Source organism: Anolis sagrei, chromosome 4 (genome assembly GCF_037176765.1).
Source record: "Anolis sagrei isolate rAnoSag1 chromosome 4, rAnoSag1.mat, whole genome shotgun sequence".
NCBI classification, from domain to species: Eukaryota; Metazoa; Chordata; class Lepidosauria; order Squamata; family Dactyloidae; genus Anolis; species Anolis sagrei.
Window position 1 is genome coordinate 247,497,830 of NC_090024.1, and position 17,616 is coordinate 247,515,445.

General features: G+C 51.5%; 1 protein-coding gene across 1 annotated transcript in view; it reads left to right on the forward strand.

Annotated features, from left to right (window-relative positions):
• The first annotated feature begins 524 nt into the window (after window positions 1–524).
• LOC132772942 (cadherin-22) overlaps window positions 525–17,616 on the forward strand; it is a 161,060-nt gene continuing 143,968 nt past the window's right edge. The window contains exons 1-2 of the mRNA XM_067468327.1: window positions 525–616; window positions 1,947–2,171. The gene's annotated coding sequence lies outside the window, so the exon portion shown is untranslated. The remainder of the gene's footprint in view (window positions 617–1,946; window positions 2,172–17,616) is intronic.

Here is a 17,616-nt window from a genome sequence, read left to right on the forward strand (position 1 = left end):
TCATCAGCATAGATGAAACTCTCTGTCCCTTCTGGCAGGGACATGATGTTGGCAGGGTCTCTCGGCGGGCCAATTCCGCCGCCTTCTTTGCTGGAAGCCCCTTTTCCCCTTTTGGAATCGCATAAAGGGCGCAGGTCCTCTCCTGGCCGGCAGGGGGCGCTGCGGGACTGGAAGTGCGACAATTGTCGGAGAAGTCCATTTCCAATTGCCTTCTGCTACTTTGAACTGGATTATAGGAGTCTACACCAGGCTTTGGCGAATTTGGGCCCTCCCTCCCTCCCTCCAGGTGTTTTGGACTCCAACTCCCATCATTCCTAACAGGGAATGATGGGAGTTGGAGTCCAAAACACCTGGAGGGAGGGAGGGAGGCCCCAAGTTGGTCAACACAATGCAAAAGCCGGGTTGGGTGGCAGAGATTGGGATTAGGAGGAAGGGGGGGCTCCTGAGCGTGTGCAGAGTGCCCAGCCCCTTCCCTCCCTCCTCCTCCTCCTAATCTCAGCCCCTCCCACCGCCCCGCCCACCGCCCCTCTGGCTCCGCCCCCTCTCCCCGGCTCTCCGCTTCTGCTTCTGCTTCCTTCCAAGCGCCGCGCGTTGCTTTTCGCCTCCGGAGCCCCAGGTAAGGAAGCCCCCTCCCCAGAAAGGAAAGGGCCAGGGAGGGAGGGAGGGGGCCAAAACTTTCCTCCTCTCCTGGGAGGGTCGGGGGAAAGGGGTGAGGGTCCCACTCGCCTTTGATGCTTAAGGGTGGGTGGGGGTCGTGCAAGGGGAGCCTCCCTCGCAGGGCTGTTGTGGGGCTTCCCAAGGAGACCCCTCCCCACTGAAGGGAGAGGGAGGGGCATAGCTTGGGGATAGGGAGACCCCCGTTCTGTCTCTAGGGCGGGGTCTCCAAGGGAAAGCCCTGGAGGGTTTAATGGGAGTGAGGGGGGGGTGTCTTTGAATGCACCCCCCCAACAATGGAGGGGGAGGGTCGTCAACATGGGGAGGGGGACTTACAATGAGTGCACCCTCCAGGTGTCCAGGTTTGGATGGGTTGCCCACCTGTCTTGTAGGGATGGGATGCCTTGCTTCCTTTTGGGGAAAACCTGCACACAAGCCCCCTCCCCTTGTGCTCCCTTGACTGAATTGGGTGGGTGGGGGGGGTCCCCAACCCAATGCTTCCCTGCACCCCTTGCCTCCAACAGCTTTGCTCTTCCAACACCTTGTGTTCTTTTGGGGAGGATCTGCACACAAGCCCCCTCCCCTTGTGCCCCCCTTGACTGAATTGGGTTGGGGGTCCCAACCCCAATGCTTCCCACACCCCTTGCCTCCAACAGCTAAGCCTTTGCTCTTCTGACGCTTTGTATTATTTTGGGGAGGACCTGCACACAAGCCCCCTCCCCTTGTGTCCCCTCACAGTGTGTCTCCCTTGACTGAATTGGGTGAGGGTCCCAACCCCAATGCTTCCCTGCACCCCTTGCCACCAACAGCTAAGCCTTTGCTCTTCCGACACCTTCTGTTCTTTTGGGGAGGACCTGCACACAAGCCCCCTCCCCTTGTGTCCCCTCACAGTGTGTCTCCCTTGACTGAATTGGGTGAGGGTCCCAACCCCAATGCTTCCCTGCACCCCTTGCCACCAACAGCTAAGCCTTTGCTCTTCCGACACCTTCTGTTCTTTTGGGGAGGACCTGCACACAAGACCCCTCCCCTTGTGTCCCCTCACAGTGTGTCTCCCTTGACTGAATTGGGTGGGGGGTCCCAATACCAGTGCTTCCCTGCACCCCTTGCCTCCAACAGCTTTGCTCTTACAACACCTTGTGTTCTTTTGGGGGGGGGACCTGCACACAAGCCCCTCCTTGTGCCCCCTCCCTCCCCTTGTTGCCGTCGCCCGACTGAATTGGGTGGGGGGTCCCAACATCAATGCTTCGCCGCACCCCTTGCCTCCAACAGCTGAGCCTTTGCTCTTCCGACAGAGACTCTTTCAAGCGGAGAAGGAAGAAGGGACTGACACTCTTTGGAGTCAAAAGGACTGGGACCCCCACCTTGAAAGAAGCTGGACCTCCGACCGAGTCCTGTTGGGAAGGGGCTGCCTCTTTTGGAGGCGAAGACCCTCCTGCACTAAAAGGAAGGAAGGCAGAGAAGGAAGGAAGGAGGGAACTTGTGGCCACTTCTCCTCCTTTTCCTCAACCGAGCAATGGGTGAGTCTGGGTGCGGACACCTGCTCCTGTGCATTGCGTCCACATTGTGGGGAGGGGGATTCTCTCAGGATCTCTTCAAGAGTGGGGGGCAGATTGTGCATGGAAGAGGAAGGCAGAGAAGGAAGAAAGAAGGGAACTCGTGGCCACTTCTCCTCTTCTTCCTCCTCCTCTTCAGAAGAGCAATGGGTGAATCCGGGTGCAGGCACCTGCTTCTGTGCATTGCGTCCACATTGTGGGGAGGGGGATTCTCCCAGGACCCCTTCACTCAGGTCATGGAAGAGCGGGGGGCGGATTGTGCATGGAAGAGGAAGGCAGAGAAGGAGGGAACTTCACCTCTCCTTCTTCCTCCTCAGAAGAGTAATGGGTGAGCCTGGGTGCGGGCACCTGCTTCTGTGCATTGCGTCCACATTGTGGGGAGGGGGATTCTCTCAGGATCTCTTCAAGAGTGGGGGGCAGATTGTGCATCGGAGAGGAAGGCAGAGAAGGAAAGAGGGAACTCATGGCCACTTCTCTTCTTCTTTTCCTCCAAAAAAGAGCAATGGGTGAGTCTGGATGCAGGCACCTGCTTCTGTGCATTGCGTCCACATTGTGGGGAGGGGGGTTCTCTCAGGACCCCTTCACTCAAGTCATGGAAGAGCGGGGGCATATTGTGCATGGGAGAGGGTCCTTTGTGGCTCCCGAACGCCAGGGTTGGAGGACGGGGAGTAAAGGGGTGCCGGGGTGCTAACTGGATGGGTGTCTGTTCCATTGGAAGCATCACGGGAAGTGCCAAGAAGTGGTGAGAGGTTCTCACCACTTGCCTGGAACCTTTACCTGGAACCTTTACCTGGAACCTTTGGGTCCATAGAAGGAAGCTGAACATTGGGTGCGAACATGGAGCAGCCGCCTCTTTGCCTCTTTCCTCCTGGGCTCAGTGTGTTTGTGTGGGACTTGCAAGGGGTGCTGATACATGGGAAGGTGGGGCACCTGTGGAGCAGCCCCTCAACCCTTCTCATGTTGCCGTCCATCCATGCGTTGGCTGTCCTCTCAGTCTGTCTAAGGTCCGTCATGCGCTCTATTCCCAGGAAGAGCAAGCAGGAAACGCCCAGAGAGGCTCACCTGCCCAGTGCGGCTCAGTGTGTGTGTGTGTGTGTTGGGGGTCCGTGGCTGAGTGCGGTCCGAGTATAGCCTTTCCCTTTGTGGCCCCGCATCGTTCATGTGGCTTCTTTTGGGGTACTGGAGAACGGACTGGTCAGTGATGGAAGCCCTTGTGGCCTGTGGTACAGTGTGGCCCTCTCCATCTTTGCCTCGGGCACGTCCAGACCATGTGCGTCACCTGTGCGTGTGTCCATGTATGTTGGCAAGGGACACGCTTGGCTTTTTGGCCGCTTTTTTGCAGACTGGGGATTGCTTTTGTGTGTGTGCACGCATGTGTGCACTTCCTCTCTCACGTCCGTCCCCATCCCTGCTTGTGTGTGTGCGCGCGTGTGCGGGCATTTTGGGCTGTGCGTTGCGCATCCCCACCCTTGCGCTCGCTCCCTTGGCACCTCTGCCTCCCTTCTGTGGGGGTCCCTGGGGGGCCGCAGTTGGGAGGCCCATGTCTGCCTCTCCCTTGGGGTTCCTGCCTTTGGAGAGCCTCCTGGGAAAGGCGCATCTGCTGGGCTGCGCATGGGAAGATCGGCTGCAAAACGAAGGGTCTGGCTTTCCAGTGAGCGCATGGAGGGAGGGGGGCGCCCTTTTTGGGTCTGGGGGCTGCTGCTTGGCAAGTGCTGTAGGACTAGCCTCCCCTCAAATTCTCCCCCTCTGCTCCTGATTGGCCCATTTATGGGTAGAGGGGTTCCCCTTGTCGTCTCGGGACCCCAAATTCTGTGGCCCACCTGACCTCTCCCTCTTTGGAAGCAGAGACTTCGAATCATAGAATCCTTGACTTGGAAGAGACCTGGTGGGCCATCCAGTCCAACCCCCTGCATTCAAAGCACCCCTCAATCTCTATCTCTCTTTGGAGAGGGGTCCCCCTGATCCTGAGGAGGGGGCCGGCTTCTTCCAAGGGTGGCTACTGGCCCAAGAAGGCCCCGAAAGAATGCGCACCCAGAGGATGGATTGCAGGACACATGGGGGCACCAGCAGCTGCACACCCTCCAGCTTGGTCCAGATTAGTCCTGGTCCTCAGCAGCCACTGGTTGACATCTCCCCCCCCCCCAAAGCCAACCAATGGGCATTTACATGCCCCCCTTTTGAAGCCCCTCCAATCCAAAGCCCCTCCAATCGGGAGTCTTTTGCGGCAAGAGATTCGGTGCCAAAGCTCTCGTTTGGCCTCCCTTGAGCCTCCTTCCTCCTTGGGCCACTCCATTTGGACAGACCTCTTGTCCACTCTTGCCCTTTCTTGACCTCAAGGGTCTTGCCTTTTCAGTCAAAGATGGAGCCCCCCTCCCCCCTTCGCTCCTTCCTGTCTTTTCCTCAACTCGGTTCTCTCTGTGTGTCTCCAGAGCCTCTCAGAAGGGCTTTACGCTTATCCCTTGCCCACCCAAATGCCTCCAGATTGGACTCTCCTCATATTCCATATGAAGAGGGTGGCTGGTTTGGCCAGCGTCCTTCAGTGGTCACTTTTGTGATTCAAGAAGAGCCCTTTGACCCATTTATGGGGTTGTCTTGGCGAGATCCAACACCTTTCTTTGGGATTTCTGAGAGAGAATGACTTGCCCAAGGTCACCTACGAGGTTTTAAGAGTGAGCAGTGGCATTCACTGGCCACCCTACCTACCTACCTACATACCTACCTGCACTTTTGTGATTCCCAGGAATGCAAGAAGAGCCCTTTTGACCCATTTATGAGGTCGTCTTGGCGAGATCCACACCCAACGCCTTTCTTTGGGGTTTCTGGGAGAGAATGACTTGCCCAAGATCACCTACGAGGTTTTAAGAGTGAGCAGTGGCATTCATTGGCCACCCTACCTACCTACCTACATACCTACCTGCACTTCTGTGATTCCTAGGAATTCAAGAAGAGCCTTTTGACCCATTTATGGGGTCATCTTGGCAAGATCCACACCCAACACCTTCCTTTGGGATTTCTGAGAGAGAATGACTTGCCCAAGGTCACCTATGAGGTTTTAAGAGTGAGCAGGGGCATTGATTAGCCACCCTACCTACCTACCTACCTACCTACCTGCACTTCTGTGATTCCTAGGAATTCAAGAAGAGCCTTTTGACCCATTTATGGGGTTGTCTTGGTGAGATCCAACACCTTTCTTTGGGGTTTCTGAGAGAGAATGACTTACCCAAGGTCACCTATGAGGTTTTAAGAGTGAGCAGTGGCATTGATTGTCCATTCTACCTACCTACCTGCACTTCTCTGATTCCTAGGAATTCAAGAAGAGCCCTTTGACCCATTTATGGGGTCATCTTGGCGAGATCCACATCCAACGCCTTTCTTTGGGGTTTCCCAGAGAGAATGACTTACCCAAGGTCACTTACAAGTGAGCAATGGTGTTGATTGGCCACCCTACCTACCTACTACATACCTACCTGCACTTCTGTGATTCCCAGGAATTCAAGAAGAGCCCTTTGACCCATTTATGGGGTCATCTTGGCAAGATCCACACCCAACACCTTCTTTTGGGGTTTCCGAGAGAGAATGACTTACCCAAAGTCACCTACAAGTGAGCAGTGGTGTTGATTGGCCACCCTACCTACCTACTTGCCTACCTACCTGCACTTCTGCGATTCCCAGGAATTAAGGAAGAGCCCTTTGACCCATTTATGGGGTCATCTTGGCAAGATCCACACCCAACACCTTCCTTTGGGGTTTCCGAGAGAGAATGACTTGCCCAAGGTCACCTATGAGGTTTTAAGAGTGAGGAGTGGCATTGATTGGCCACCCTACCTACCTACCTACCTACATACCTACCTGCACTTCTGTGATTCCCAGGAATTCAGGAAGAGCCCTTTGGTCCTTTTACGGGGTCATTTTAGCAAAATCCCTTCCTTTGGCCCTCCAGGTGTGTGGACTCCAACTCCCACCATTCCTAACAGCCTCTGGCCCCTTCCTTTGGCCCTCCAGGTGTGTGGACTCCAACTCCCACCATTCCTAACAGCCTCAGGTCTCTTCCTTTGGCCCTCCAGGTGTATGGGCTTGGGCCTTCCAGGCGTGCGGACTCCAACTCCCACCATTCCTAACAGCCTCTGGCCCCTTCCTTTGGCCCTCCAGGTGTATGTGCTTGGGCCTTCCAGGTGTGTGGACTCCAACTTCCACCATTCCTAACAGCCTCAGGCCCCTTCCTTTTCCCCCACAGCCGCTTAAGCGGGGGGAAAGGAAAAGGCCTGAGACTGTTAGGAATGGTGGGAGTTGGAGTCCAAAACATTTGGAGGGAGGGCCAAAGTTGGCCCATGCCTGGTCTAGAAAGCTGGGGAAAGAGGCCTCCTTGGACCTTTTGCTATTCCTTCCACCTGGTTCTTCTCCTCCAAGCCCTACATGGAATGTGGGTTCAAGGGGAGGGGGCAGAGAGATCTATCCCCCAGTAGAGGACCTCTGGGGAGGGGTCCCTCTGCCTTCCTAGCTGTTGTCTTGGATGGGCATGGATGCCCCTTGTCCGGCCATTACCTGCCTTCCCTGTTGCTCCTCTTTGCTTGCAAATCCTTCTCTCTCAGGGCTGGGACGTGTTGTGTGCCTTTGGGCAGAGATGCGGTTTCGCCTGCCAGTTCTCTCTCTCTTTTTCGGTGCCCCTCCCTCCCTCCCTCCCTCCCTCCAAGGGATGCCACCTGGGCCTCCGTGATTTGTTTGTGTTCGGCTGCTGCCGCTGCTGCCAGTTCCGGTCCAGAGGCTGCACAATGAGGCGGGATCCGCTCCAGCCTCCCTCGGAGGCAGCACTGCCCAGCCGGCCGGAGACAGGAACCCTTGCGGAGACAAGGCCCCCAAAGTGATGCTGGGGGGCAGGTTGGGCAGCAGGGAGCAGGAGGAGGAGGCAGAGCACAGCTGGATTGGCTTTTAGGGAGCAGAGGCCCTCCACTGAGGATACTCCATGAAAGCACCCACTGAGGTTGGAGCAGACACACATTTATTTTATAGAATCCTAGAATCCTAGAATCAAAGAGTTGGAAGAGACCTCCTGGGCCATCCAGTCCCACCCCATTTGGCCAAGAAGCAGGAATATTGCATTCAAATCACCCCTGACAGATGGCCATCCAGCCTCTGCTTAAAAGCCTCCAAAGAAGGAGCCTCCACCACACTCCGGGGCAGAGAGTTCCACTGCTGAATGCCTCTCACAGTCAGGAAGTTCTTCCTCATGTTCAGATGGAATCTCCTCTCTTGTAGTGTGAAGCCATTGTTCCCTTGCGTCCTAGTCTCCAGGGAAGCAGAAAGGAAGCTTGCTCCCTCCTCCTCCCTGTGGCTTCCTCTCACATATTTCTACATGGCTATCATATCTCCTCTCAGCCTTCTCTTCTTCAGGCTAAACATGCCCAGCTCCTTAAGCCGCTCCTCATAGGGCTTGTTCTCCAGACCCTTGATCTGCTCCCTCCTCCCTGTGGCTTCCTCTCACATATTTATACATGGCTATTATCATATCTTCTCTCAGCCTTCTCTTCTTCAGGCTAAACATGCCCAGCTCCTTAAGCCGCTCCTCATAGGGCTTGTTCTCCAGACCCTTGATCATTTGAGTTGCCCTCCTCTGGACACATTCCAGCTTGTTAACATCTCCCTTCAATTGTGGTGGCCAGAATTGGACACAATATTCCAGGTAAAGTGGTCTAACCAAGGCGGAATAGAGCATGGGGAGCATGACTTCCCTAGATCTAGACACTAGGCTCCTCTTGATGCAGGCCAACATCCCACTAGCTTTTTTTGCCGCCACATCACATTCCTGGCTCATGTTCCCCTTTCTCCCCACGAAGACTCCAAGATCTTTTCCATACGTCCTGCTCTCAAGCCAGGCCTCATCATTCCCCATTCTGTATCTTTGCATTTCGTTTTTCCTGCCAAAGTGGAGTATTTTGCATTTGTCCCTGTTGAACTTCATTTTGTTAGTTTTGGCCCATCATCTCTCTAATCTGTCAAGATCGTTTTGAATCCTGCTCCTGTATGTATAAATATGTGGTTATGCGCATGCATTGTAATGTATTTTTTATTTTTTTTGGCTTTTAAAGTCCCTTCCGCTGTGTTTTTTTTGGTGTTTTTATGAGTGATGGTCACTCATTGGCCTGAGAGGTGTGTCCAAATTGTGTCCAAATTTGGTGTCAATTTGTCCAGTGGTTTTTGAGATATGTTAATCCCACAAAGTAATATTGCATTTTTATTTATATCGATTCTATGAAAGGGTCAAGCTTGTTTTCTGTGATTTTAGAGAGCAGGGCACAATTGAGCAGTTGATTCAAACTGAAAGAAAAGAGATTCCACTTTAGGAAGAACTGCCCGACAAGGGTCTCCTTCTCCGGAGTATTGCAAGGAGAGGCTGAGTGGCCATCTGTTGGGGGTGCTTTGAGGGTGCCTTCCTGCACAGCAGAAGGGGGGTTGGACTCGCAGGCTCTTGGGCATCTCTTCCAACTCTCGGATCCTGCGATTCCACGGCAATGCTTTCTGACAGAGAGCCCTTTGGGCCCAACGGTTGGCATTTGGAATTGTGCAGTGCCGGCTCTCCTGCCACCTTTGTGCCCGGGTGCCCTTCTGAATGCGGCAGCAGTAGCGAGGAGCCCCCAGGGGGGCGCAGGCAAAAGGTTCCTGTGCTTCCCACAAGGCAGATGTGGGCAGGGCTGACTGGCTGGTGCCCATGGAGAGCCCCCCTCTCTCTTATGGAGGGGTGTATGTGTCACTGTAATGGGGGCTTGGGATGGGTGAGGCTGGGTGGCCATCTGCCGGGAGGGCTATGGTGGTGTTTTCCCGCCTGGCGGAAGGGGGTTACACTGGATGGCCTTTCCTCCATGATTCTAGGATGGTAAACACGGAATTCAGGCCATTGATTCCAAATTGTGGAAGCATTCTGAATGGCTATCTGTCAGGAGGGCTTTGATGGTGTCTTCCTGCCTCATGGAAGGGTGTCACACTGGATGGCCTTTCCTCCATGATTCTAGGATGGTAAACACGAAATTCAGGCCATTGATTCCGAATTGTGGAAGCATTCTGAATGGCTATCTGTCAGGAGGGCTTTGATGGTGTCTTCCTGCCTGGCGGAAGGGGGTTACACTGGATGGCCTTTCCTCCATGATTCTAGGATGGTAAACATGGAATTCAGGCCATTGATTCCGAATTGTGGAAGCATTCTGAATGGCTATCTGTCAGGAGGGCTTTCATTATGTCTTCCTGCCTTGAAGAATAGGGCAGGTCTGGATGGCCTTTGGGGGACCCTCCCAGCTCTATGATGGTAAGGGTCCCCCAGTTTGGGAATTTGGGAATCAAACCACTGATTCCCAAATTCTGCAAACAGAGGCTGGATGGCCATCTGTCAGGAGGGCTTTGATGGTGTCTTTCTTGCCTGTCAGGAGGGAGCAGATCTTGATGTCTCTTGGGGAAATCTATGATTCTAGGAATGGAATTCAGGCCATTGGTTCCCAAATTGTGGAAGCATTCTGAATGGCTATCTGTCAGGAGGGCTTTCCTTGTGTCTTCCTGCCTTGCAGAAAAGGGCAGGTCTGGATGGCCTTTGGGGGACCCTCCCAGCTCTATGATACAAAGAGTAGAATTCAGGGCATTGATGGTAAGGGTCCCCCAATTTGGGAATTTGGGAATCAAGCCACTGATTCCCAAATTCTGCAAACAGAGGCTGGATGGCCATCTATCAGGAGGGCTTTGATGGTGTCTTTCTTGCCTGTCAGAAGGGAGCAGATCTTGATGTCCCTTGGGGAATCTATGATTCTAGAATGGAATTCAGGCCATTGGTTCCCAAATTGTGTAAACATTCCGGATGGCCATCTGTCAGGAGGGCTTTCATTGTGTCTTCCTGCCTTGCAGACTGGGGCAGGTCTGGATGGCCTTTGGGGGACCCTCCCAGCTCTATGATAGCAAGGGTCCCCCAATTTGGGAATTTGGGAATCAAGCCACTGATTCCCAAATTCTGCAAACAGAGGCTGGATGGTCATTTGTCAAGAGGGCTTTGATGGTGTCTTTCTTGCCTGTCAGAAGGGAGCAGATCTTGATGTCCCTTGGGGGAATCTATGATTCTAAGAATGGAATTCAGGCCATTGGTTCCCAAATTGTGTAAGCATTCTGGATGGCCATCTGTCAGGAGGGCTTTCCTTGTGTCTTCCTGCCTTGCAGAAAAGGGCAGGTCTGGATGGTCTTTGGGGGACCCTCCCAGCTTTATGATTTCTGCTATTACCATCATAAAGCTGGGAGGGTCCCCCAAGGCCATCCAGACCTGCTCCCGTCTGCAAGCCAGTAAGACACCATGAAAGCCCTCTAGACAGATGGCCATCCAGAATGTTTACACAATTTGGAATCAGTGGCCTGAATTCTATTTTTAGCACCCTAGAATCAATGGCCTGAATTCTACTCTCTGCATCATAGAGCTGGGAGGGTCCCCGAAGGGACATTCTGTGCAAGCCCCTTCTCCCAGGCACAAAAGACACAATGAGAGCCCTCCTTGCAGATGGCCATCCAGAATGCTTACACAATTCAGGCCATTGATTCTCAATTTCTGCAAACAGAGGCTGGATGACCATCTGTCGGGAGGGCTTTGATGGTCTTTCTAGTTTGGCGGAAGGGGGTTGCACTGGATGGTCTTTGGGGCCCCTTTGGCTTCTCCCCCTTGGCCCCGTGCATGGCCGCGCATGGGAGTGTGGTGCCAGCAATGGCAGCGGCTGAATCCTCCGCCGCAGAGCGCATGTCGGCAGTAAGAAAGGAGCAGCGCTTGGATTATTTACTCAAGGAATGCGGGGACAAAGTGTCTTGCTGGCTGGGAAGGGAGCCACAAAGCTGGGTTTTGGGGAGCCCCCTCTCCCCCCAACTTGTACCCACGGCCTTGGGGTGGAGGGCGGCCGGTCACTCCCCACATTGAGGAGACTGAGGCACAAGGGAGACGTGGGTTCAAGTGGCAGGAAAGGAGAGTCAGCCTCCTCATTGGGAAGACCTTTCTGGTGGTTGCCGTGGAATGCGCTGCGTGGGAGTCCAGTGGAGCCCCCCTCTCGGGAAGTGTTTCAGCAGAGGCTGGGTGGCCATCTGTTGGGAGGGGTTGGATTGTGTAGCAGAAGGGGGTTGGATTGGATGGCCTCTGAGGTCACCTTCCAAATATTCGAACAGGCATTTGAATAGGCAGTGCAATGAATCACAATGAATTATAGGAATCGGAACAACGGATGACGAACTTGGATTATGATTTTAGTTATGAGACACTATTGAATTGTTATTGATTCTATTGATGGTCACTGATGGTAATTGCTTAGTGTGTTAATGTGTCAATTGTTTTTAAATGGCTGTATGTGTTGCATTGAATTTTTGCTGCTTCTTATTGTTAACCGCTCTGAGTCGCCTAATTGGCTGAGAAGAGCAGTATACAAGTAAAGTAAAGTAAAGTAAATAAATAAATAAATAGTGAGATATAGCCTCCCTGTAAGTTTGTTGGAACTTCCTTCTCTGGAAGTATTTAAGCAGAAGCTGAATGGACATCTGCTGGGAGGGATTGGATTGTGTAGCAGAAGGGGTTGGATTGGATGGCCTCTGAGGGCACCTTCCAAATATAGTGGCATATAGCCTCCTTGTAAATCTGTTGGAGCTTCCTTCTCTAGGCAGAGGCTGGATGGCCATTTGTCGAGAGGGATTGGATTGCGTAGCAGAACGGGGTTGGATTTGATGGCCTCTGAGGAACCCTTCAAATGTGGTGGAATATAGACTCCCTGTAAATCTGTTGGAGTTTCCTGCTCTGGAAGTATTTAAGTAGAGACTAGATGGCCATCTGCTGGGAGGGTTTGGATTGTGTAGCTGAAGGGGGTTGGATTGGATGGCCTCTGAGGTCACCTTCCAAATATAGTGAGATATAGCCTCCTTGTAAATCTGTTGGAGCTTCCTTCTCTAGGCAGAGGCTGGATGGCCATTTCTCAGGAGGGGTTGGATTGAGTAGCAGAAGGGGGTTGGCCATCTGTCAGGAGCAATTGAGTTGTGTAGCAGAAGGGGGGTGGATTGGATGGCCTCTAAGGGACCCTTTCAAATGTGGTGGAATATAGACTCCCTGTAAGTCTGTTAGAGTTTCCTTCTCTGGCAGTATTTAAGCAGAAGCTGAATGGGCATCTGCTGGGAGGGATTGGATTGTGTACTGGAAGGGATTGGATTGGATGTTCTCTGAGGTACCCTTCCAAATATGGTGGAATATGCACTTCCTGTAAGTCTGTTGGAGCTTCCTTCTCTGGAAGTATTTAAGTAGAGACTAGATGGCCATCTGCTGGGAGGGATTGGATTGTGTAGCTGAAGGGGGTTGGATTGGATATTTATTTACAGTATTTATATACCGCTTTTCTCACCCCTAGGGGGGTTCGAAGCGTTGTTGTTGTTGTTGTTGTTCTTATTATCAGGGCTAGAGTGGAATACAAATAAAGTATTATTATTGTTATTGTTATTGATAGTATTTATATACCACTTTTCTCACCCCTAGGGGAACTCAAAGCGTTGTTGTTGTTGTTGTTGTTGTTGTTGTTGTTGTTCTTATTATCAGGGCTAGAGTGGAATACAAATAAAGTATTATTATTGTTGTTTTTATTTACTTATTTATTTACAGTATTTATATACCGCTTTTCTCATCCCTAGGGGGACTCAAAGCGGTTTTGTTGTTGTTGTTGTTGTTGTTGTTGTTGTTGTTCTTATTATCAGGGCTAGAGTGGAATACAAATAAAGCATTATTATTGTTATTTTTATTTACTTGTTTCATAGAATCCTAGTATCCTAGAGTTGGAAGAGACCTCATGGGCCATCCAGTCCAACCCCATTCTGCCAAGAAGCAGGGATATTGCATTCAAATCACCCCTGACAGATGGCCATCCAGCCCCTGTTATTTAAAAATACTTGTTTTTATTTACTTACTTATTTATTTACAGTATTTATATACTGCTTTTCTCACCCCTTGGGGGGACTCGAAGTGGTGTTGTTGTTGTTGTCGTTGTCGTTGTTGTTGTTGTTATCAGGGCCCTTTGGTGCACCTTCTTGCTTGCTCAGCTCTGCCTTATTTGGGGAGCTCTGGAAGAGTCTGGAAGGGTCTCTTGGACCCAGGTTGGCCCTTTGGAGCACCTGCTCTGCCATTGAAGTTGGAGGGGCGTATGTGTGCTGCAAACCCCCCAAAAAACAGGCCAAAGAGGGAGGAGGCCAAGGCCAACGGGAGTGGCAGGTGCCTCCGAGCATGGACGAAGAAGTGAGCGCATGCCAGTCGGTGGCACGGCACGGCACGGCAGCCACAACCTGCGGAGTGGAATCACAAAGAGGCAGGAAAAGTGTGGCAGGCAAGCCAAGCCCATGTGCCTATGTGGCTGTTTGTGGAGGGTGCACCTTGTTGCCTGCTGCATGTGTCACAAGAGCCTTTTCCCCCAAGGACCCTCAACACTTCCCTCTCTGGCTTTCCTATGCGCTGCCTCTCCCCATCATGACGACGACAGCCGTGGCGTCTGGAGTGTGTGTTTGTTTGGTGCTTCTTCTTCTTCCTCTCCGGCCGCATGCTTTTGTTCCCCTGCCTGCCTCTCTGGGTTGGCGGCTCTCCCTCGCTCTTGTCTCCCTCTCCGGCGCCCGCTTTGATGGAGAGGAACGAGAGAAAGAACGACACAGAGAGAGAAAGAGAGAGATTGCAAGAGAGCGATTGGGGCGGCAGCACAGCGGTCAAGGTCTCCCGTGCTCTTTGTGGAAATGCACCGCCTGCGCTGGGAGAGAAAGGGCTGCAAGTGCATGCACATGTGGATGTACGTGCAGGGATAGCGGGTGCAAATGTGGGCCTCTGGCGGCATGCCAAATAATAATAATAATAATAGTAACGATAATAATAATAAGATCGATGTGGATGTATGTGCAGGGGTGGCGGGTGCAAATGTGGGCCTCTGGCGGCATGCCAAATAATAATAATAATAGAATCATAGAATCAAAGAGTTGGAAGAGACCTCATGGGCCATCCAGTCCAACCCCATTCTGCCAAGAAGCAGGAATATTGCATTCAAATCACTCCCGACAAATGGCCATCCAGCCTCTGCTTAAAAGCTTCCAAAGAAGGAGCCTCCACCACACTCCGGGGCAGAGAGTTCCACTGCTGAACGGCTCTCACAGTCAGGAAGTTCTTCCTCATGTTCAGATGGAATCTCCTCTCTTGTAGTTTGAAGCCATTGTTCCATTGCGTCCTAGTCTCCAAGGAAGCAGAAAACAAGCTTGCTCCCTCCTCCTCCCTGTGGCTTCCTCTCACATATTTATACATGGCTATCATATCTCCTCTCAGCCTTCTCTTCTTCAGGCTAAACATGCCCAGTTCCCTAAGCCGCTCCTCATAGGGCTTGTTCTCCAGACCCTTGATCATTTTAGTCGCCCTCCTCTGGACACATTCCAGCTTGTCAATATCTCTCTTGAATTGTGGTGCCCAGAATTGGACACAGTATTCCAGGTGTGGTCTAACCAAAGCAGAATAGAGCATGGGGAGCATTACTTCCTTAGATCTAGACACTAGGCTCCTCTTGATGCAGGCCAAAATCCCATTGGCTTTTTTTGCCGTCACATCACATTGTTGGCTCATGTTTAACTTGTTATCCACGAGGACTCCAAGATCTTTTTCACACGTACTGCTCTCGAGCCAGGCATTGTCCCCCATTCTGTATCTTTGCTTTTCATTTTTTCTGCCAAAGTGGAGTCTCTTGCATTTGTCACTGTTGAACTTCATTTTGTTAGTTTTGGCCATTCATCTCTCTAATCTGTCAAGATCGTTTTGAATTCTGCTCCTGTCCTCTGGAGGATTGGCTATCCCTCCCAATTTGGTGTCGTCTGCAAACTTGATGATCATGCCTTCTAGCCCTTCATCTAAGTCATTAATAAAGATGTTGAACAGGACCGGGCCCAGGACGGAATAATAATAGTAGTAACGATAATAATAATAAGATCGATGTGGATGTATGTGCAGGGATGGCGGGTGCAAATGTGGGCCTCTGGCGGCATGGGTCTCTGCCAAATAATAATAATAATAATAATAATAATAATAATAATAATATCGATGTTGCAATCCCAGGCGACAGCAGGACTGGAGAGAAACAACTGGAAAAGCTGACACGATATGAGGATTTGAAGATCGAATTGCAAAGACCAGTCAGTGTGGTCCCAGTGGTGATGGGCACACTGGGCGCAGTGCCTCAAGACCTTGGCCTGCACTTAAACACAATCGGCTCTGACAAGATTACCATTCAGCAGTGGAACTCTCTGCCCCGGAGTGTGGTGGAGGCTCCTTCTTTGGAAGCTTTTAAGCAGAGGCTGGATGGCCATTTGTCAGGGGTGATTTGAATGCAATATTCCTGCTTCTTGGCAGAATGGGGTTGGGCTGGATGGCCCATGAGGTCTCTTCCAACTCTTTGATTCTATGATTCTATGATTCTGCCAGCTGCAGAAGGCCACCTTACTAGGATCTGCACGCATTATTCGCCGATACATCACACAGTCCTAGACAGTCCTAGTCCTGAGAGCCGTTCAGCAGTGGAACTCTCTGCCCCGGAGTGTGGTGGAGGCTCCTTCTTTGGAAGCTTTGAAGCAGAGGCTGGATGGCCATCTGTCAGGAGTGATTTGAATGCAATATTCCTGCTTCTTGGCAGAATGGGGTTGGACTGGATGGCCCATGAGGTCTCTTCCAACTCTTGGATTCTATGATTCTATGATTCTGCCAGCTGCAGAAGGCCACCTTACTAGGATCTGCACGCATTATTCGCCGATACATCACACAGTCCTAGACAGTCCTAGTCCTGAGAGCCGTTCAGCAGTGGAACTCTCTGCCCCAGAGGGAGTGTGGTGGAGGCTCCTTCTTTGGAGGCTTTGAAACAGAGGCTGGATGGCCATCTGTCAGGGGTGATTTGAATGCAATATTCCTGCTTCTTAGCAGAATAGGGTTGGACTGGATGGCCCAGGAGGTCTCTTCCAACTCTTTGATTCTATGATTCTATGACTTGGACTGTGATCCAATACGGATGCTTGCCGTAGATGCAGGCGAAATGTCAGGAGAGAGTGCCTCTAGAACATGGCCATATAGCTTGAAAAAACCTACAACAACCTAGTGATTCCGGCTATAAAAGCCTTTGATAATACATCCAGTAGAGTGTCTGCTGTGGACTCATCTTGTTGTGTTTCTAATAATAATAATAATAATAATAATCTATACACATAATAAAAGTGAAAACATGTGTAAGTAGCAGGGTACAGGTGTGTCTGTTTACCCAGAAAGAGCCCCACCTCCACAAACAAGGTATAGTTCTCACTGAGCTGGAGATACCCATGGCCCTCCCAAAACTGACATTGCAGGTTACCATGAACATGTCCAAGAGCCCTGCCAATGTCCTCCACAAATGCCATCCTGCCCACTACTCAAGTGAAGGCTTTCATGAGGGACCATTTCAGCCTAGATTTTCTGTTTTTCCTCCACCAAAGACACCTCCCAGGGTTCCTTTCCCTCTCATTTGCATAACCACAGCCACTGCCTCTTCCTTAACCTATGGCACACAGCAAGCAGAGGAATTGATCAGTAACTGAACATTCTGTAGGAGTTTGGGGGACTGACTCCACAGAGTGGAAGTTGTAGTTCACCCTGCGTCAAGACACAGCACTGTGATACTCACTTCCTGAGACCACTGCGACCCACACCAATGGTTGATTAAGCCAAACTTGATACACAGAGCCCCCATGACCCACTCTACATCCTTTTGGAGGAGGATGGACCATGGACGATGGTACTTGCATATGGGAGTTGTAGTTCACCCTCACTCACTGAACCCAGCTGACATTGGATCTAGACTGAACTTGGAGCACAGGTAAAGAATGCCTTTCTCAAATAACCCGGGCACCGCCGGGTCCCCAAGCTAGTAATAATAATAATAACTACAAGAGAGGAGATTCCATCTGAACATGAGGAAGAACTTCCTGACTGTGAGAGCCGTTCAGCAGTGGAACTCTCTGCCCCGGAGTGTGTTGAAGGCTCCTTTTTTTGGAAGCTTTGAAACAGAGGCCGGATGGCCATCTGTCAGGGGTGCTTTGGATGCAATATTCCTGCTCCTTGGCAGAAGGGGAGTGGACTGGATGGCCCATGAGGTCTCTTCCAACTCTTTGATTCTAGGATTCTATTATTCTAACAACAACAACAACAACAACAATAATGATAATATATTGTCGAAGGCTTCCATGGCTGGGATCACTGGGTTGTTGTAAGTGTTTTTGGGCTATATGGCCATGGTCTAGAGGCATTCTCTCCTGACGTTTCGTCTGCATCTATGGCAAGCATCCTCAGTGGTATTGAGGATGAGGATGCTTGCCATAGATGCAGGCGAAACATCAGGAGAGA